This window comes from Stegostoma tigrinum, chromosome 31, assembly GCF_030684315.1.
Source record: "Stegostoma tigrinum isolate sSteTig4 chromosome 31, sSteTig4.hap1, whole genome shotgun sequence".
Taxonomy (NCBI): domain Eukaryota; kingdom Metazoa; phylum Chordata; class Chondrichthyes; order Orectolobiformes; family Stegostomatidae; genus Stegostoma; species Stegostoma tigrinum.
The window spans coordinates 22,279,101-22,301,318 of record NC_081384.1 but is presented as its reverse complement, the minus strand read 5'-3'; the positions used below and the strand labels follow the sequence as shown (position 1 = coordinate 22,301,318).

The following is a 22,218-nucleotide window of genomic DNA, read 5'->3' as shown; positions in this document are numbered from 1 at the left end:
TCTGCATAGTGTTGTGAAACCCTCAATCAATCTGACGTTTCTTTCTTGTAAGTGCTTAAGGACAACTCTGAATCTGTCCAGACATCTGAAACATTTTCAGCATAATATGGGTCTGGTCAATCTCACGTGAGGGTCGTTAGGCATGCTTTATGGTATATACTATAAGGCTTCAGTTACTAAGTATCTAACGGATGCCATGAGACCAATTATAGCAGAGATCCTTTGTCACCTCATTGACAGCCCTCATGCTTCCTTCCAGCTCCAAAGAGATCAAAGAACTTGGTCTGCTGCAGAATAAACCATTGTGGCAGCTAACTAAGAACTCGTGTACACCAGCTCAAACTTGTTTCATGGCTGTAGACAAGTTCCACATTGAAGGGCAGTTAACAAATACTCCTAGTTTCTCTGAGTCCAAATTATGATGAGTGTGCAGTTGAAGCTACCCTGTCTTTTTTAGAAGACTCCCAAACATACACAGCTGAGAACTGGCGTCATGACTGTCAAAGTTATCATAGTTGCTGGACCTGACAAACAAAATAGTCAGTCGCTTGTCTATGGACAGGATCAAGTTGGGAGATCCTGCATACTGCAATGATTGTAACAAGGTCAGCCAGGTGGCCCTCATAGAATATGAGTTCCTTGATTGGGGCTGTTAATCTGGTTCAATGAGGGAGCCCTGGCTGAAAGATAAGAACAAGAGTGTCAGACATCCTGTTTACTCTGATAGCTGGATCTCAGGGAGCTGGATCAGTGTCAAGGACTTTCCATTTGTATATAAAGGATGACTTGGTGATGGTGTACCGGCCTCTGTGGAGTTATTTCAATGGTGATGGGAGAAAAAGTTTTCCTAAAGAAATTTGCCTGCAAGAGTCATCTTTAAGTTGGGGTAAGCATATGTGTCCTCATGTCTTATGTGGGAAGCTTGACTCATTTGATCTTGCCACCTTGCCAATATTTGGAAAAAATGACCAAGAAAATGACACTGGGATAGATGAAAAGCAATGAGTAACTCCCCGGATACTTTATGGATTTGCAGTTTTTTTTATTATTAGCAGTCTGACTTTCCCTGAGGTATCAGATACTAAAACCTTTCAAGAGTTGACAGATTTAATTAGGGAACATTATGACCCCCAAACTTCTATTTCTGAAATGCTATCAGTTTTACACAGCAGTTCAAAAAACAGGGGAATCCACATCAGGGCTTTTAACTAGGTTAAGATGACAGGCAGAAGGCTGTGACTTTGGTTTAACATTTAATGAGATGCTGAAAAACCATTTGGCATGTGGAATTAATGACATAACCATACAAGAGCACCTACTAGCTGAAGTCCAACCAAACTCCAAACAGGCACTACAACCGGCTTTGTCATTAGAACTTGCAGCAAGTGGAGCATATGAGTTCCTGGGTATTCTGATGGAAGTAGACATCCTTGCCAGTCTGACTAAGCTTGGTGAACAACACTTGAGTGAAGGTAATCACAAAACCTCACTCAGAACATATCCTGAACAAATGGATTTTAGATCAGCTGACTTAAAAACCCTAAAACAACACCAAGACTTGGCCAAATAATTAAAATTTTCTTCAGCATCTGGGCCAGCAAGCAACTGTAGTTGCATGCTGGCGTGTGGACCCAAGACAGCAAAAAAAGTCTTGCTAGACCTAGATTGAGTAAGGAAACTCATATACTGGTATCCAGAACAGTGCACGCCCTGGAAAATCCACCTACATCAGGTTTGGAACAGTTAAATTGCTTAGCTACATCCAAATCGGAACAAATTAAAATAAACATCCGGTTAAACGATCTCCCAGTTCTAATGGAGGTCAACACCAGTACAAAATTTGCTCTGGGCTCCAACCCTTAAGTTTGAGCAAGACCTTGGCTAGACTGAGAACCTCTGGGGGGATCTATTACAAATTCAGGGTGCATCTTTGGTTGTAGTCTCTTATAAGAAGCAGTTTGTTTAGCTACCACTGAGTGAAGCCCTAATTAAATATGCTAAACTTTATCAAGACGGTCTAGGGGCTATCAAAGGAGCCAAGCCCATCTTGCATGTTGATCAAGATGTAATTCCAAGCTTCTGCAAGGCCCACCCAATGCCATTTGCCTTTTGGGGAAGAGTACACACAAAGATCAGAAGGCTGGAATGCAACAGAGTCATCAAACCAGTTCTGGTTTGCAGAATGGGCAGCACCAGTCAGATCAATTATGAAGCCTAATGGCTGAGCTCATCTTTGAGGGTATTTTAAACAAACAGTCAATCGTATTTCACAGCTGGATAAATACGCAATCCCTCACATAGAGGATGTAAATGCAAAGCTGGAAGGGGTCTGCCTCACAAAGTTCAACATGAGCCATGTCTACTTGTAATTGTAGTTAGATAAGGATTCCCAAAAGTATGCTACAATTAATACCCCAAAAGGCAGTCTTGTATATGGTTACAAAACCTAATGGGTATCATCAGCCTGTGCAATTTTTTGGTGGACAATGAAGAATATTTAACAAGGTCGACACCAGATCACCCTTTATCCAGATTACGTGCTAATAACTAGAAAGACCAATAAGGTGCACTTAAAGAACTCGGATATAGTCTTTAAACATTTCTCCCAGACGGGCATATGCCTTGGAAGAGAAAAAAGTGTGTTCCAGGCACCCCACGTGACATACTTGGGCTACAGAGCTTACAAGACTGGGTGATACCCATTGGATGATAAAGTGAGAGTGATCAAAGATGCCCTGGCTTTCAATGTATGTACACAGCTTAGGCCTTTCTCCAGGCTGGTGAATTATTATGGAAAGTTCATACATAACCCGGCCCCCATCTGGGCATCAGCCCCTAAAAAATGGTCAGCATTGGAAATGGTCGTGTAGCCGAGCCATAGCTTTTGGGGAAGTGAAAAAGCATCCTGTAAGTCATTAGGGTGGTATTGGCTCATTGGTGGCCCAATGGAGAGGAACACACAATGGCATATGCATCCAGGACTTTGGCTAATGCAGACTATAAAAATGTCCAGATAGGGAAGGAGTATTTGATGGTCATATCGGAGTCAGGAAGTTCCACCAATACCTTTATGGAAAAAAATTCATGATGCTAACAGACGAAAAACCTTTGCTAGGTCTACTTAAAGAGAGCAAGGCTGAATTCAGCAGTGGACTCTAATACTGAATATGTATAATTACAAGACTCCTTGGGAGGCCGAGTAGCGAATGGGGATACATTGAGCCACCTCTCACTGGCAAATACACCACCAGTGGTACCATCACTGGAAGAGTCCATAACGGGCTTAAATTTTCTGGGCACACTTTCAGTCACAGCTGACAATATCAGACTTTGGACACAGAAAGGTCAGATCCTGGAAAAACTGAAACAAGTGGTGGTGATGGGGGAAACCAAAGGGCCATCACAACCAAAACAGTAACCTTTTTGGAGTCAGAGAGACGAGACCACAGTAGAGGATGGCCTATAATTATGGGGAGCAAAGGTGATTGTCCCAAACAAAGGTTGCCACGACATACTATTTGAACTCCACCAGGGACTTCAAGCGATTTCCAAAGTGAAGATGTTGGTGAGAAGCTATGTCGGGTGGCCAGGACTGGGTGCAGAAAAAGCATTGTTGGTGAAGCAGTGCCCAAAGTGCTAACATAAACACAAGTTATAGCCAGCAGCTCTGGCCACATTCATGGGAATGGCCGGGTAAACCTTTGGCTTGGTTACATATCAACTGTACAGATCCTTTCATGGGGTCGACGTTCTTAGTCATTGAGGACACCCACTCAAAGTGGCTGGATGTGCACAGAGTTCATTCTTTAAATGTGGGGACGACAGTACAAAAACTGCATCGTTTGCAATACACAGACTCCCCGAAGTGGTGGCCACAGATAATTGGCCATCGTTTACCAGCAGGGAAGTGAGTATTTCCAAAAATTGAATGATAATCTACATATAAGGACAGCTCCATACGATCCACCATCCAATGGCCTGGCAGAGTCAGCAGTCCAAACTTTGAAAGAAGCAGCCTACAGCTTCAGTAAATACCAAACTGTCCCGGGTCCAATTTGATGACAGAACCAACCCTCATGCAACTACAGAGATAGCTCCAGCAGAGGTGCAAAAGTGGAGAAGACTTCGCACCACATTAAATCTGATCTTCCTGGACCTGGGGCATGGGAAGGTTAAAATGGCACGAGGTATGCTAATACCAGGCACAAGACACCACCAAGAGAGTAAGATAGTTTACGGCAGGGCACAAAGTTTGGTGTAGCAACCATAAAAATGGCGCTAATAAAGATGTATGGTCAACATGAGGTTAGGTCCTGGGACGTAGAAAGTGTGGCTAGGTGCAAGGGTCCTGAACCATACAAACCACATAAAAGCTTCAAATTTGCAAAAAGTGTGGGAGCCCAACATGCCTGGCTCATCAGAAGTCGTTCTGACGGCTCTGGAACCTGTGAGTTCTCCCTCTCCATCAAGCGTTGAAGATAGCTCAGAATCTGAGATGGACACAGCAGATTTTGTCACCTCTACGCTTTTGGCACCTGAATAAGGGAATGAATTTCTTCCAAGATGCAAGAGGTGAGCTACTGCGTGTAACACACCACTTGTATTGGAAACAGAGTTGGAGGAACCTGACCCGATCCTAAAATACCTCAGGAGAAGGTACAAAATGAAGACCTGGCCTGTGTCCTTGGACTCGGATGGGGAGAGATGTAATAATTGTTATTAGGTCAGCCAGATGCACTTCTTCGAATATGAGTTCCTTATTGGGGCTGTTAGCATGGTCAAAACAGGGAGCCCTGGCTGACAGATATAAACAGGATTGTCAGGTATCCCGATAGTCTAACAATCTGAGAGCTGGCTCTGCAGAAGCTGGACCAGTGTCAAGAACTTTCTAAGTTCAAATAAAGGGTGACTTGGTGATGGGATAAAAGCTTCTATGTAGTTACTTCACTATATCTGCAACAAATGCCTAGAAGGCTCCAGAGCCCAAGGCATTTGAGAATAGTTGTGACTTCATGAGATAATAGCAACTTGTGGTCACTGTGTTCAACAGACAACCAAGGGTACTTTTCATAGAATCCCTGCAGTGTGGAAATAGGCCATAGTCCACACCAATCCTCAGAACATCCCACCCAGATCCATTCTCCGATATCCACCTAATCTACACATCCCTGAACACTATGGGCAATCGATCTAGCCTGAACATCTTTGGGAGGAAACCCACACAGACATGGGGAGAACATAGAAACCCCATACAGACAGTTGCCCAAGGGAGAATCAAACCTGGGACCCTGGTAGTGTGAGGTAGCAGTGCTAACCACTGAGCCACCATAGAGGGTGGAAAGGTTAGCCTCCATCTGACATGTTTCTCAAAGCCTAACAAGATATTGTTGCTTAGAAATGCCTGCAGCAATTAGCTTCCAAATGTAAGCCTTGTTTGGCAAGTTTGCAAAATCGTTTTTATACAAAAAATTAACCTCTCTTTAATTTAGTGATGGGGAATTACTATTAGACTTTTATTTAAAGACTAAAACCACATTTCGGACTCTTGAAATCATAGTCAAAGATGTGTGAATATTTGTGTCACTGTCTCTTCTACATTCCCAGTTATTGAAATAGAGGAAAAGACTGCAATCATCTCCTGTCCCATGAACAAAAAAATCAGTGTTATAATCTGGATAATGGGACCGAAGCAATAAAAGGAATGAACCAAGATATAATTCAGTCATGTAAATCAGGCAAGTGGAATCTAATGATGACTATATTTATGTCCCTGTGCAGCCAGTGAGTGAGGGTCAAGTAGAAATCCATTTGGGTGCTTAAACAGTTGAATTGTCTGTAGACCAGAACAAAAGAAAATCAATACAGAACCATCAAGTTCTCACACACTTTCTCTCTATCTCTCTCTCATTCTTTACCCAGTTTTATACACTTGGAACCTGTCCTTTCTACTAAGTTGATTATCTATAAGCTGTAAGCAAAGAGAGTAATGAGCCAACCTAGCAGCTGCTGTTACTGGAAGGAGAGATAAATCAAACATTAACATTCTCACTATGTCAATGTCAAAACCAGAAAGAGCACTGAGTTCAGTCTGATGCCAGGCAAGTCACCAACTCTCAAGATCCATAAATGCCTATAACTTTACAGGACTTGAAATTCCTTAATCTATCTTCCATTCTATAATCTGTTTGTGTGAGTGTGAACTTCAAGTGAACTTCACTCAAATTGGGTTAAGTACTTTAAATACAGTTCTCTTTTCTTTTCAAGAACTCTTGGAGACCTGTGTGTGCATCTTTTACGCATGGCATACAGTCGATTAAAAAGGGGAGATAGTGGCACTTCTGCTCTCTTATTTCTTTTTGATTTTTTTTAAGCTTCAACTCAGTTGACCTTCAATCCCACCCTAAATAAGATGACAAAGTGTGGAGCTGGATGAACACAGCAGGCCAAGCAGCATCTCAGGAGCACAAAAGCTGACGTTTCGGGCCTAGACCCTTCATCAGAGAGGCTCAATCCCACCCTAACTGGTTCAAATCCATATCAAACTTATACAAGTCACCAGGTCACTGGTCCCAGCATCGTTCAAATAAAGTTAATGTAAAGGCTATGGAATCCATTTCACCCTCAACAATTTTTGAGCTACACACTTACCGCTCTAAATTATTTACCCTATCCCCAACTTGATGTTGCTCAGACAGTAATCCAGACTAGTTCCTTTTTTGGATCTGCATTTTAACTTAGCCCAGAGCTGCTCAGCAGAACCTGTTTCCTAGTGCTACATATGAGGTACATGCAAGAACCATGACAATTGATCCTTCCCCTTTCATTTCAGGTTCCCCTCCCAGCCCAGGAACGTTGCCCTGAATATTGACACTGAATAGTGGTAAGGAACATAGTTTTTGTGATTTTGTGTCTCATGCAGGTCCGCCGCTGGCCTTTCTGCTTCTCAGCAAGGATCCTCACCTCATCTGATTGTTTCAGTGAAGTTGACTGCCTGTCACAGGATTGTCACTTTCCTGTCCTTCTCAGTAATACTGATTGTCTGAAACAGGTTCTTCACCTTTCCCCCTCCTCTTGCTGATCCTGATTGCCTGTCTCGGTGTCCTCACCTTGCCTGTTCCTCTCAATAAAACTGACTGCCTGTCTCAGTGTCCTCACCTTGCCTGTTCCTCTCAATAATACTGACTGCCTGTCACTGTGTCATTACCTTGCCAGTTCCTCTCAGAGTTACTGACCGACTGTCACAGAGTTCTCACCTCACCACCTCCACTCAACAGGCATTCAGCACAAAACTGTGAAATGTCAGTTGTAGATGATGCGTAAATTCTTAAATCTCTCACCTGTTTGTCTTGCCAATTTTCTTTGAGCATACCTTTAGTCTTGAGAGTAATGCTTTCTGGAAACTATAGTTTCATTTCTGTAGGCTATTACTTTTGTATCTTTAACTACAGTACTCAAGCTTGTAAGGCAGTTACACTTTCCCCAGATAATGCTTAAAATTAATAAGTGTTCCATTGAAATAAACAAGTTTAGTCAAACTTAAGTCGATTGAATTAATCATTTATCTTAGGAATGCTTTCAGTGTCTTCATAAATAGTAATGTTTCTATTACATTTACAACTTTGGATGAGTAAGCATTTGGCTTTTTAACTGTTGAAATTATGTCCTTCTTCAACATATCTTCTGAAAGTGTCCCATAGCTTTATAGATGCAACATCAATTTGTCGTAGATGAGCACTGCTTGTGTTTATGAGGCTTTTTGTTTTGTTGAACGGCACTGACACTAACTCTTTGCATCTGTTGTTTGGCCTAAACCTCTGTTGCCTTGTCACATTTAGCTTTAGAATGTTTGTACCTTATTAAGTAAATGGATTATTTTGCTGTACTGTGGTAAGGCTGTCTTTTTTCCATTCAGGATTTGCGCTGTGAATCTTCCTGATTTTTGCTTCCAGCATAATTTGAGTGGATTTCTCCAACATCAAATTTTCTTTGGCATGTAATAGATCTGGCAATGACTCTTCAATAATTCCAAGACCAAGTCTATCTTTGAATTCTGATTGCAAAATTTCATAGTCACAGTTTTCCATTAATCTGTAGAGGTGATAAATGAAATTGTTTATGGATTCCACTGGATGAGGAACTCTTCTGTTAAATTTTGGCTTTTTTTAAGAATTTTATTTGTTCTCAGATTAGAGATAGTGGGCATGATCTGTTATCTTCAGAACGCAGTTCAACAAATTTCTGCATTGTAGGCTGGTTAGCAAGTTAGCCTACATGGAATACAGGGAGAATTAGCCATTTGGGTACAAAATTGGCTCAAAGGTGGGAGTGAGAGGGTGGTGGTGCCGGGTTGCTTTCCTGCTGTGGGCCTGTGACAAGCGGTGTGCCACAAGGATTGGTACACCGTTTTTTGTCATCGACATAAATCATTTGGATGAGAATATAACAGGTATTGTTAGTAAGTTCACAGATGACACTGAAATTCGAGGTACAATTGACAGAGAAGAAGGCTGCCTGAGAGTACAATGGGATCTTGATCAGCTGGGCCAATGGACAGAGGAGAGACAGATGGCGTTTAATGTGAATAAATGTGAAATACTGAATTTTGGTAGGGAACACCAGTGTGGGACTTACATTTAATGGTAAGGTCCTGGGAAATGTTGCTGAATGAAGAGACCTTGGATTGCAGGTTCATATTTCCTTGAAAGTGGCATTGAACATAGGCAGGGTAGTGAAGGTGTTTGGTACACTTGCCTTTACTGGTCAGGGCATTGAACATAGGAGTTGAGAGGTCTTATTGTGGCTGTATAGGACCTTGATTTGGCCACTTTTGGAATACTCTGTTTGATCCTGGCCTCCCTACTATAGAAAAGATATTGAGCAATTTGAAAGGGTGCAGAAAAGATGTGCAAGGACGTTGCCGATGTTAAAGGCTTTGAGCTATAGGGAGAATCTGAATAGACTGGAGCTATTGTCCCTGGATCATTGGAGAAATAACCTCACAGAAGGTTATAAAGCCATGAGGGGCATGGATGGGGTGAATAGTCAAGGGCTTTTCCCCTGGGTAGGGGAGTATAAAATTACAGGTTATAGCTTTAATGTGAGAGTGAAGAGATTTAAAAGGGGATTCAAGGACAACTTTTTCATGCAGGGGGTGATGCATGTATGAAATGAACTGCCAAAGTAAGTGGTCGAGATGGGTACAATTACAACATTTAAAAGGCATCTCGATAGGTATATGAATGGGAAGTCATTGGGCCAAATGTTAGCAAACAGGAACAGATTAATATCGAATATCTGGTCAGCATGGGCAAGTTGGATCAGAGGGTCTGTTTCCAAGCTGTACATCTCTATGACTATGTTGGTAATGTATAAAGTAGCTGTAGGTCGTATTGAACACTGTATTATACTTACTTGTTCAAATTAAGATTTGATATTTAATTTGAAGCAATTCTATATCTGAAGCATAGTTTTCTCGAGGTTGTCCAGTCCTGTGTTCCATGTGGCCCATCTCTGGCACTTAATCTCTGTGGTAGCATTATTTTATTTGCTTTGTCTTCTTAATGAGATTTTATTTTCTTCTTCTTCCTGTAAAGTTGTTTTAACTTCTACAATATCAAAAAGTTGCTGTATTCGGGCCTCATAGCAGTTAATCCTTAGGAGATCGATGTTTCTGTAATCTCTTTCTTTGTTGCTTTAGTAGCAATGCAGTCACACTTTTTCTTTCATTTTACAAGATTTGAAACTGCAAGATAGCAATACTGTGTCATTTTTCTTGTTTGGATTCTGTATTTTATCATTGCTACATAACTTTCATCAAAAAAAATGAATTCTATATTAAGGCAAAACTGTAGCATTTTCTTCTATACAAGCTTCAAAGACGGTAAGATAACAATGAGGTAATTCTGTTACAGAGAAAGTAGGAACTGCCAATGCTGGAGAATCTGAAATAACAAGGTGCAGAGCTGGATGAACAAAGCCGTCCAAGCAGCATCAGAGGAGCAGGAAAGCTGATGTTTTGGGTCGAGGTTTCTGAAGAAGCATCCAGTCCTGAAATGTCAGCTTTCCTGCTCATCTGCTGCTGCTTGACCTGCTGTGTTCATCTAGCTCTACGCCTTGTTATCTCATGAGGTAATTCTGTGCTGCTTACTGTGTGGCTGCTCACCTCTTACAATCAAAAAGATGGCTTCCTGTCTTATATGGGTAAAATGGTAGTTTTCCGGATTTCTGCATCCATAATAAATGTTTCCTACATTTTTACAGGCAAAGTGAATATTTTTCTTTTTTCTTAACAGCCTAAAACATGATGCTTCCATAACATTTCAAAGAAGTTTTATAGTTGCAAAGTAAATTATCCTCACATTGAAATACTTCTTTGAATTATTAATATCCCATTCTTGGTATGTTTTTGAAATATTCTAATTATTGTGTTCTGTTAGACTTCGCCTTCTTTATCATTTAAGTTGCCCTTTTGTCGCTTTAGGTATTCCCCATGACAATTCCAATGTTATGGCTTCAGGATAAAATAAAACCATGGTCCTTAACTTCGTTACTGTGGCAATGCCTCACACTCTGCGCTTGCTGTATCAATAACACTCATTATGAATAGTAACCCTGTTTTCTTGACTTCAATTTTTCCCACCTAGATCTTTTGCACCATTATTGTTTCATTCCCATGCTTAAGAGGGACTTTTAACTTTATTCACAGAGATCCAAAATGGTTACTTCCCAGCTAAACCCCAAATCAAGAATGCACCAACAGATCATTTTACTCCAGAACTCTTTAACTACCAAGTGCAACTAATTTTTTAAGCTCTCACAAGATCACACTGTCCTGCTCTTGTGACCAGGTCTGAAGTGAATGTTTTAGCCTGCAGTGTTGTTTCTGCCTTGTTGTCTCACCCATAAGTTCTGCTGTTTGCTTGTCTGTTCAAACTTTTGCAGTGTTGACTCTTTGAGTATTCTTACAGCCATTAAGTATTTAAAGTTATAAATTCACCCTTCTTCTGACATTTTCTTTTCTCCTTGGTCCAAAAGATTTTTTCACTATTTTTATTGTCTGGTATTCAAGCAACGAAGTTGCATATTGGTGATCATACTTTATGTGTTGTGGAACTAACCACTATCTAATAGTTATGGTAAGGTACTGGCACCAATCTTCTTTTCTGTACTTGCGCTATCTGGTTCACAGTGGTAGAAGATAAAGCATAGATGAATCTTAATGAGAAGAGGTATTTGTCCTAACAACATGGAATATTGCATAATAGCAATTGATACAAGTAACAATGGCTAGTTAGGCATAACTAAGATTATCAAGAGATAATGCTGACGCGTCTGTCTCCATCAGCATCTCAAACCAGGCTCCATGTTTGCCCATTCAGAAATGGAAGCCAAGATCAGTTAGGGTGGAGATTCATGCATTCTCCAATAGTAACCTTTTCAGAATAATAATCCAATATATCAACATGAGATCAGAATTAGATAGAAATTCACTTCAGCAAATGAACATTCTAGATTTCTATTTGTCAACATTCCCTTCTGATTGAGCCTCTAAGTCCGCTATTTTCCCTTTTGTGTCTCACATTAATCTATTAATACTTTCCAAAGCATAAATCTCTGAGCTACTATCTAAGTATCAGAGATAATAGGAACTGCAGATGCTGGAGAATCCGAGACAACAAAGTGTAGAGCTGAATGAACACTACAGGCCAAGCAGCATCTTAGGAGCGGAAACGCTGATGTTTCAGGCCTAGGCCATTCATCAGAAATGGGGGAGAGGGAGAAGTTTCTGAAATAAATAGGGAGAGAGGGGGAGGTGGATCAAAGATGGATAGAGGAGAAGATAGGTAGAGAGGAGACAGACAAGTTAAAGAGGCAGGGATGGAGCCAGTAGAGGTGAGTGTAGGTGGGGAGGTGGGGAGGGGATAGGTCAGTCCAGGGAGGACAGACAGGTCAAGGGGCAGGATGAGGGTAGTAGAAGGAGTGCAGCTTGAGGTGGGAGGAGGGGATAGGTGAGAGGAAGAACAGGTTAGGGAGGCAGGGCGAGCTGGGCTGGTTTTGGGATGCAGTAGGGGGAGGGGAGATTTTGAAGCTTGTGAAATCCACATTGATACCATTGGGCTGCAGGGTTCCCAAGCGGAATATGAATTGCTATTCCTACAACCTTCGGGTGGCATCATTGTGGTACTGCAGTAGGCCCAGGATGGACATGTCGTCTGCAGAATGGGAGGGCGAGTTGAAATTGTTTGTGACTGGGAGGTGCAGTTGTTTATTGTGAACCGAGCATAGGCTCCATCCCCGCCACTTTAACTTGTCTGTCTCCTCTCCACCTATATTCTCTTCTATGTATCTTTGATCCGCCTCCCCCTGTCTCCCTATTTATTTCAGAACCATCTTCCCCCTCCCCCATTTCTGATGAAGGGTCTATGCCCGAAAGGTCAGCTTTTCTGCTCCTAAAACGCTGCTTGGCCTGCTGTGTTCATCCAGCTCTACACTTTGTTACTATCTAAGTATGGTGGATGATGGTCAAAAACAATCAATCTTGAAGTATTCCTTCCATCTCGTTGACTTGTGGTATTTCATTTAAAAGAGCTGATGTTACATAGTCATGAATTTTGGGATGATGGAGCGTGCGTGCACGCGTGTGCATGTGTATGTGTTTATATATATTATACACAATCTTTAGCACATAAGGTATGATTGACTGAGAATTCACAGGCAGAACAAATTAGGTAGGAACAATTGCTGGGCTATGACACAACCACATGACCCCCTCAGCCACACCCTTTCCCAATTGGAAGAATTCCATTTCATTCACATTTTCCCATTTATACTCCCAATTAATGTCAGCATGTAGAATCACTCATTATGAACTTGGCAAGGTTCAACCTGTCAGATTTTGTATTTGGCAGACTACCTGAACAGAAGGAATTTTTCAAGCCTGTTTTTATCTGAAGGAAATGAGGTCTCCTACCATTAGCTTTTCTGTCTGGAAATTCGCCAGCCTATCAATTTGATTGATTGAATTAAATTGGAAACTAAATTAAATTATATTGCATTTAAAATGATCATAAGACCTTAACACTAAACAGGACCTTTAATTCCTCTGGATTTCTGGACTTAACCTTGTGCAGTAACACTCCCCACCTGTTTTCTTGCCTTCCCACAAGTATCAGAGATGCTTAACTCGTTGCTAATGCTTCGCCTATTTTCTGGTTGTGTGTCTTTAATGGAATTCACTTCAACCCAAAAAAAACGGTTGCCTTTTCTTCCTGCCACCTAGGAGATTTAGTAGGTTCTAGTCAATGATGTAAACTATTTGAAAAATTTCTGTGGGTGTTTACATGTTGGCTTTCCATGATTGGATGATCCACTGCCAAAACATTTTATTGATAATGTTTTCATGTCAATTAGTTGATTAACAAGTAATTCACCAACCTTTTTGCAGTTGTGTTTGAACTGACTCCACAGATGTACACCAGTTGTAATGTATAAATCTTCACAGAAAATATACATTCCTCTGAATGCATTAAAAATGGAAGAGAAAGTGAATTCTCATGTAGTATGCAATTAGAGCATGAAGAAAAAGTTCAACTTTAAGAAATAACGAGGACCGTTTTATCGTTTAAAATAAAGTGAAAGAAATGCTTTATACAAAAGGCATCAGTTCCTTCACCTTTTGTTTTGATTTTTGAAGATGCCATCAGCAACATTTGGTCACATTTTATCATGTGCAAGATGGAATCATATAAAATGTCATCTGTAAGCAAGATGAAATCAATGGAAACTTTAATGGTTGCAGCTGTAGATCTTGCAAGTGATCTCATTTTTATGAAGATGTAAGAAATGATATGAGCTGAGTTTTTATTGCTTCTCCCCAAACTGAGCCAAACCATTATTTCACTGTGGGATTAATGGTCAGATACAGTTCTAGTTATTTGGATTTGAATAGCTTCCCAGCTTTTCTGGGTAACTTTTGTGCCAATAAAACTAAAGGAGAAGTTTGACATAGTTGTGGTATGGCCCGGATTCTTTTGTACTTAAATGTCAATTGCAGAAAGAAAGGTCTTGCATTTATATAGCACTGTTGATCAACCCAGATATTCCAAAACACTTTACAACCAATTAACTACTTCTGAACTATAATCACTGCAGTAGTGCACAGTTCTTGTACTCCATTTTCAGGAATTTTTCTGAGATAATACCAATAAAATTGGTCACTGATTTTTTTTTGGTCTGTGCTCAACTTTTTGGCAATATTACTGAACTTATATCAACTGCACACATCTTCTTAACCTAAGAATGTGGTAGTTAAATCTCTTTAGTATATTATACAATTTAGAACAGAACAACTTGCCGGGACATATCTTATAAACTCAGGGGCTCTATTCCTTCAAACACTTTGAAGAGTTATTTTCTCAATATAGTGTGCATTTGCGCAATGTTAATGTTTTGGTACAAAAGGGATTTGCACAAAGGACCATGAATTGTTCAGTGCAGCACTTCACCATTCTGTCACTTGAAATAACAGATAAAGAAATCAAGTTCATATTTTCCAATGAAGAGCAATCATTTTGTTCTCAATTTAAGAAGAGATCCATTTCTTCAACTTGAACTCTACATTAACTTGAATGCTGACCACAAATACTGAACAATCTACTTCAGTGTATACATTTACTCACCGAATTAGCAAACATTTCATTTATTTGAAAGGTAGAGGGAATGATTTTCATAGGCTTTTTAAAAACCAGTTTCATGCAGCATGGATATTTGATTCTTGTAACAGAAATTTTTCCACCCTTATAGTAGAGGTTTAGCCTATTTTAAATAAATCACCTAACCCCTATGACAAAACAGTGGAGGAAGGAATTGCAGGTAGAGAATTTAAACACTTATATGCGGGTATCCCTAGCATTATTTCAGGGCAACAGATTTACTACATAGAAATGATTGTCAGGTATATATTGACTGGAAGACATTGTTGCAGAAATTGTTTCTGGCACTTGTTCAAGTATGTATACAATAATGAACAAACAGCGAGCCACTGAACCAGGAGTAAAGAGGCTCAGCCAAAATTTCAAATGTAATGCACTATGTCAGATTTTGCTTAATGCTTGTTTCAGTGATTTAGTTGGTTATGGGCCAAGCAATGTTTTGATTTAAATGCCATGAATAATAATGTACAGTAATCATGAAGCTCTGAATATATTATTACATGTGGAAGAAATTCTAATGTAACAGTATGGTTTAAGTTCAGTTGACTGCAATACTCTTGCTAAGTGAATATCTGATATGCAAAATTTTCCATTGACTGAAAATCAATCTAGTTTTAAATCTTCTCCTAATTGGTGCTGTTAACAGAATAACTAGACAATTATGCAAAGAATACATAGAAGTGTAATCGACCCATGCTGCAAATTATAATGTTTTTACATTTGATGTCTTTCCATTGAAGGTTTATCTGGGCCAAAATTTGACAAATTTAAACTCGTTTCTGCTAACTAGTGTTTGGAAACAGCTTATTCTGTCCTTTGGGTACATATGCTTTTTATGTGAATGCACACAAGATGCATTGCTTATTAATATTAAATTAAAACTGGTTTCTATAACCTTATTTCTGGAAGGAATTTATGTCGTCTTTATTTATGTGTGTGTGTGGGATGGACAAATATGCAAACTCTGTCTGGGATTATAAGTACTAGCTTCATTGAATAACCAACGTCTCTTCATTGTTATTGTTAAAAAGCAAACCCATATCAGGCCAAAATCAGTTTAATTAAATTTTCAGACAACATTTGCACATTGCAGCAAGAAAAAGAATTATTTGCTGGCTAAATGCTGAAGAGTATCCTGCTGACAAACACAGTATTTTTGAAAAAAATAACAATTGCAACACCCAATTAGATCAAGATTCATTGGATGAGAAATGTGGCCAGACAGCCCTTTTTTTTGTTCACGTTCTAAATGATTTCCTGGCTCTCTGGCAGCAGGAAATTCAAGTGGATTGATTGTGACTAGGAAGTTCTCTATTAGCCATTTTGTGAAAGGCAAAAAAAAAATCACAAACTGATGCTTGTACTTGAACAGGCATCAGCTTCATTTGTAAATAAGGGCCTAACAATTTTGAGAACCTCCTTGTAAAATTGATTCATCCTGAAGCACCCAACACCTGCCAGGCAGAATAACAGGCATACCTAAAACTTGACCACTGAAAGCTTGTCAAGCTGTAATTAGTGATATTCGAAGAAATATCAATATTTCTAACTGAATGTGGAACAAACATTTCTTCCCAAACCAACATTGAAAGACTGCTGTCAAACGAATACTCTAACTATTAATTCCCTTAACTCCTCACTCCAGCCCACCACCTAAATGGGCCATCTTTCCTCCCTACTCCCACAAGCTACTACATCCGATAAAGCCACATATGGTCAACCCTCTCCATCACTTGCTTGATAGACAATAATAGTATCACAATGACTCATGTTTCAACTAAACGTTGAGAGCCAGTCTCAATATTGCTATCAAAAAACTCAATTTCTTTACTGACATGAGGCCAAAGGTCCACCATGAAGGATGTGAAAGACCCCAAACTTTCTCATAAGACATGAGAAGACTTTTATGCTTAAATTACTTACACAAGAATACACCCTTGCAACATGAAATGCTTAGCTATAGTAGAGGCAATATTTGCTTATTTCATTGATTTCAACCATATACGAAGGTCACTGGAGTGAAATAGAACTCCATGAATGTGGCAATATACACCTAAGCTCATCAAAAGACTTTCTTCTTTTGGTCTTCGAAGCAGTGTTTAAAATCGAAGATAACAAAGTGTGGAGCTGGATGAACACAGCAGGCCAAGCAGCATCTCAGGAGCACAAAACTGACGTTTCGGGCCCAGACCCTTCATCAGAGGCTCTCTGATGAACGGTCTGGGCCCGAAACGTCGGCTTTTGTGCTCCTGAGATGCTGCTTGGCCTGCTGTGTTCATCCAGCTTCACACTTTGTTATCTTGGATTCTCCAGCATCTGCAGTTCCCATTATCACTTTAAAATTGGAGAATTGGAATTAAGGACTCATATTTCATCTGCTCTTTTAATTTGAAGCTGTCAATTTTTCTCTCTTACAATAGTCAGATTTTTTATTTCATCCGAAAAATGTCAACCATTTTCAGAACGCTGTCCCATCAACAGAAAAGTCAGGAACATACCAGTGGCAATTTATGGTTTGTGGAATGGTGCAGGACTTGTGGTGCCGTTGTAGTGCTCCTATCTCTAGGCTGGAAGCTTCAAGTTCAAGTTCCTGCCAGGACTTATTGGCCATGGAAGGAGTATTCACAATGTGGTTTAATGGGCAGATAATCAACTTTGGAATCCTTCTGCCACCTCCTTACTGTTCCCCAAATGGAAAAAAAATGTGAAGATATACTTAAAAAGTCACTATATGCTGTAAAATCTAGTACAGGACTACTGCCTTTTTAATCCCCAGTCCCAATTCAATTAATACTGAAGTTTGCATTTCAATTTAAAGATGCACAGTGGTCCTTAAGAAGTTAGCTTTTGGTATGTGATACAAATAATTGTGACCATAAATACACCAAATTGATATATATTTTCAATATGCTTTTCAGGTTTCTCTTTCTATAATTTATTCAAGGTAACAAATTAAATAGATCAATCAGAATATTTGATTTTGAAAATATAAGGTATGCAGAGTAATTTATTATTAAAAGCAAATGTACACTTTAACAGGATGGAACAGAAAGTGCCAGTAGATTAATTGATAGATTGGCATGAGTGGAAATTGCTAACAATGACCTATTTGTTCATGATGGTTTAAATATAGCTTTACAATTGAGTGCTTTCCACAAATGTTTTACTGCATTTGGAACTTTAATATTTTTGCGCTGTCATTAGAATCCTTCACACAGCAAAACAATGAGTTTATTGCACCTGGAAAAAAGGACAGAAACATGGATTACATATTTCAGGAAATGCCTTTCCAGTCCTTCCACCGAGATCAAAAGAGTTAGAGTACTTCATATCCAAGGATATTGAAAATATACTAACTTCCATCAGAATATAAACTCTAAGTCTCTGCATTGTTGCACAAGGTAGCTAGGCATAGTTAATCAAGCAGGCTAACACAGTTATTTTCTCATGGCACGCCCCGTCCACCTACTACCATTTTCCACGTCAATTAAAGAAATTTCTGCTGCAGACTCCTTTAAGATTTTTGCAGGATTGTTGGGCTAAAATTTTAGACCTTTTGAACATTGCTGACCTGATTTTCTTTCTTGAAGGCTTGGTAATAAAAATAAGTCGCTTTTTCTTTCACTTCAGTGTCTTTGTTCAGAAAACAGTTACCATTTCAATATAAGGAATGGTGAAAGAAAGTGTTCTTATTTTTGCTTTATGCAAAAGTCTGGTAAATGGTCAACTGTGTTCTGTTCCTTAATATATGTGCTTTCCTATTGCAAAAACGGATGACAATATCTAGATACGGTTATTTACCTAAATTTGTCACTGCTCTTTTATGTATGATGTATTTAACAATATAACACAATCTATCACCCATGTTTTAGTAGTAGCACCCTCATTGGTTTTGGAGTGCAGGGATTTGGGGTTCAATCCCTACTCCACAAATGTAATCTTTCCTCTCAGCTGATCCTCCATTGTAATACTGAGAGAGGTGTCATTGAACTGGGACTCCGTCTGACCGCCAAGAAATAAACAAAATCCCCTTAAGAAAATTAGGTGGCTCTCCCTGGTGTACTGGCTGGTGTTTGTTACTCAAGTAATGTCACTAAAATCGAATAGCGTGGTGTTGATTTCATCGCTGTTTGCGGAAACTTGCACCTAACAAGTTGGCTGTTGCATTTGACTGCACCGGAGAAGTGACTAAACGCGAAAAGTATTTGATGAGCTGTGAAGTTCTTTGGGGAATCCTAAGTCTTGAGAGGAGTTGGATAAATTCAATGATGTATTTTCTTAACTAACAGTATTCAGTATGCAATGTCTCTCTTCTTAATGCCCCCGAACTTCTTGGATGATGATTAGAAGTTCTATAAAACCTAACTACTTAAGCTTACTGGTTTTAGAAATATTTGTGCCGATGGAAGTGAGAAATTTTCAGTTGAGGAATGCATTTTTTGAAAATTTGTCTTTATTAATTATTATTGCAAAACAGACTTTCTAATTTAGTGTGGAGTAATGGACAACCTGCAGATTTTTGTTTTCACACAGGTTGATTTGTCTCTGTATGTCCTAAACAACCTGTTTGATTCAATTTTTTTTGTGTGGTGGACAGGAGGACCCAGGAACGTATTTGGCTTCATGGGATTGTAATTCCCTGCTCTACCGTGTTAGATTACCTGATTTATGCCACACCGGTCCTCCGGAGGTCAGCGAAGGATTAGGAAGCTCAGTTCTATTCAAGGTCATGTGTTCATTAAATGGGTTGATCTGTTCAGGGAATGCAGACAAAATAGTATTTGGTTATACGAAGTAAAAACATTCAGAAAACAGTTAGCACCATGGAAAGCCACAGAATAAGTAACTCTTGAGGAATTCGTCAGTGCACAATACTTGAGAAATCCTACAGTGGATAAAAATGTCAAAATCGCTGATTGCACCCCCCAGAGAGGATTTGTGATTATGAATCTAGCACCATTCATCTTTTCACGTGATGTAAATATATTCTGCCATCTCTATTTTGATAAATACCAATATAATTTTCAATAAAATAATGACTGGACAATTTAAAATGTTTTATACCTGGTGGTTATTTTTGTTTTAAAAGCCAAGGTTTGTTCAACTTGATCAATTTCAGTGAAAAATGTCTATTATCCCAACAGAAATATTGCTCTTTTGTGTTAAAATATTACGAGAGAAATTGTAAGCTGTTCATTCTCTTAATAACTTTAGTTTTTGCTATGCTATTTAATGTTCTTTGTGATGCAAAGTGGATTGTATTTTGACATGAAAGTTGTCAACTATCAACTATACCATTCACTCATAATATTAATGCTATTTTTTAAATGAGATATGAAGTCCAATGAACAAATATATGTAAAACAAAACGGCAATGTTTAGAAAAAGCAACAAGAATGTGCTTTCAAAATATAAAAATGCTTCATTCAGGAATTTCAATAACACAGTCCAGTTTGTTTGCATAACTATGGTGAATGTGCCTATCATGACTTGTCATTTTCTTTCACTTTGGATTGTTATCAAATAAGTAGAACAGATGTAAATTTCTAGGATATAGTGTTGAGGAAAGAACCCTAAAGTTTGCTCCCTTCAACTATAGCTTCCCTATACCACAACTGAACTGAAACACTTCCACTGCCATTTTCATTCTTGATGGGCATGTTATGAAATAATTAAGTAACTTGATTTGGTTGTGTTATATTTTTATCAGCAAAGAAATCTCTGTTACAGATTTGTGGTCTTGAGGATCTATCATAGAAATTCTTTTGTACACATTTTTTCAAAACAAGACAAGTGGACAAGTGAACCTTAAAACTGTTGCTAATACATCCATTACCAGTACCTATAATTTTTTTTAAAAATGGGAAAAAGTAGTTTGTCTAATTTATGATTTTTGGAGAGGAGTGCAGAAATTTGGAATGCTTAATAGTGTGTCAAGCAAAGGTAATCTCGGACAGATAAGAGTATTCTTTCAATTGCTGTTTCTTCCCAAAGGTTCCGGAAGGCTATTATACACTTAGAGAGAAACTTTGGAATAATCAACACTAGTGATAGACAGAAGAGAACTGACAAGATTTATCAAGAGCAGAAGATTAGCAAATAACTGAAGGTGTGGAACACAAAAACAAATTTGATTGTGCTTCCTTGGGAAAGTCATTACTGTGTTTATTTGCAATACAGTTAATTTGTATTAGTTTGTTTGAAAATATGTTTTTATGTATTATAATAGTTACATTGATTCCCTTTTTCCTTAAATAGCATAATGCAGCAGAATAAAAATTAGAACTCATCAATTTATTTATGAAATAAACACAATTGATGAAGACTCTAAATATTAGGTTAATGCTGAAATAAACTTAACTAAGCATCCTTAAAGAAACACGAAGTGATGCCTTCTTACATGCATGAAAGGGTTTTGTAATGTTTATAATGAAACCCTAATCACTGGTGTGATGGCAGAAGAGAATCCAAAGGAAATACTTGCCAAGCCATCTATCTCATTTGTTGTTATTCGGTAGTAGGTTGTGTCTTAAAAACTATATAAACTTTTTTTAGTATTTGTTGCTGCCTTTCAATTCACAAAATTATGTACTTGTCAAAATTGATCATAAATGGAATCTCAATTTCTTTTTTAATTCATTTACTACTTACCAATTGTACATGTATATATGCCTCACTCCAAAACCGTCAAAGTAAAATACTGCTGGAAAGCTGCCATCAAATCAGAAATTCTTTAAAACCTTGCCAGGCAGCATCTGTAGAGAGAGAAACAGTAAACTTCTTAAGTTGACTATGACTTCTTCAGACAGTGAGAAAACTTCTTCTATATAAATTTCCAGTTTTGATTGATAATGTCATAGAATCAGAGGTTAGTTACAGATCATGACATGCTTCATTGGGGTAGTGCTCTGCAAACTGAGCATTGTTATTCACAGACTCATCAAAAAAAGTTTTAAATCAAGAAGAATCCCCCAGTTTAAATGCTTTTATAGATCTAGGTTGACAGAAAACATGGACCCGGTTTCTTTACTTAAACAACAATTATATTTTATTGCAAATAAGTAGATTCTAACTGCAGATAATAAATTATGAACTATCAACATGTAAGTGTACTGGTTAAAACTCTAACTCCCTTATAAACTCACCCCTCTACTTAACCATACAGATGCACAAAAATAAACATGTATGTCCTGGGGGGAGAGAAAGACTGGAAAGATAATTTAGTGATTTCTGTCCACAGTGTTTGCTGAGATGATCATTTTGCTGATCAAAATGCTAATTCCCAATTTTCCTTCTACCGATACATTCACTTTTTTTGCATGAAACTCAGGGTGGCTGCTTCACACTTATAAAGGTCTCTGACTAATGAATTAAAAGTTATATCCAACTACAACTAGTGAGGGAAAATTAACTGGCTATCATCAGGCTTAAGATTTTTTGTCCTGCAGAACAGAAAAAGTTCCTTCCCTTCCGAAGGTCTGGTGGTTTCAGCCCAGAACATTCATAT

At 38.7% G+C, this 22,218-nt stretch overlaps 1 long non-coding RNA gene across 8 annotated transcripts in view; it reads right to left on the bottom strand.

Moving 5' to 3' along the window:
* The window catches only part of LOC125466334 (uncharacterized), an 86,528-nt gene that overhangs the window by 41,296 nt on the left and 23,014 nt on the right, over positions 1-22,218 (bottom strand). For 2 of the 8 annotated variants that reach the window (XR_007250435.2, XR_009442843.1), the window contains exons 4-6: positions 21,363-21,466; positions 19,373-19,463; positions 13,435-13,516 (exon numbers count right to left, since the gene is read on the bottom strand). This is a non-coding gene — a long non-coding RNA (uncharacterized LOC125466334). The other 6 variants (XR_007250431.2, XR_009442841.1, XR_009442840.1 and 3 more) reach the window with 6 other exon arrangements.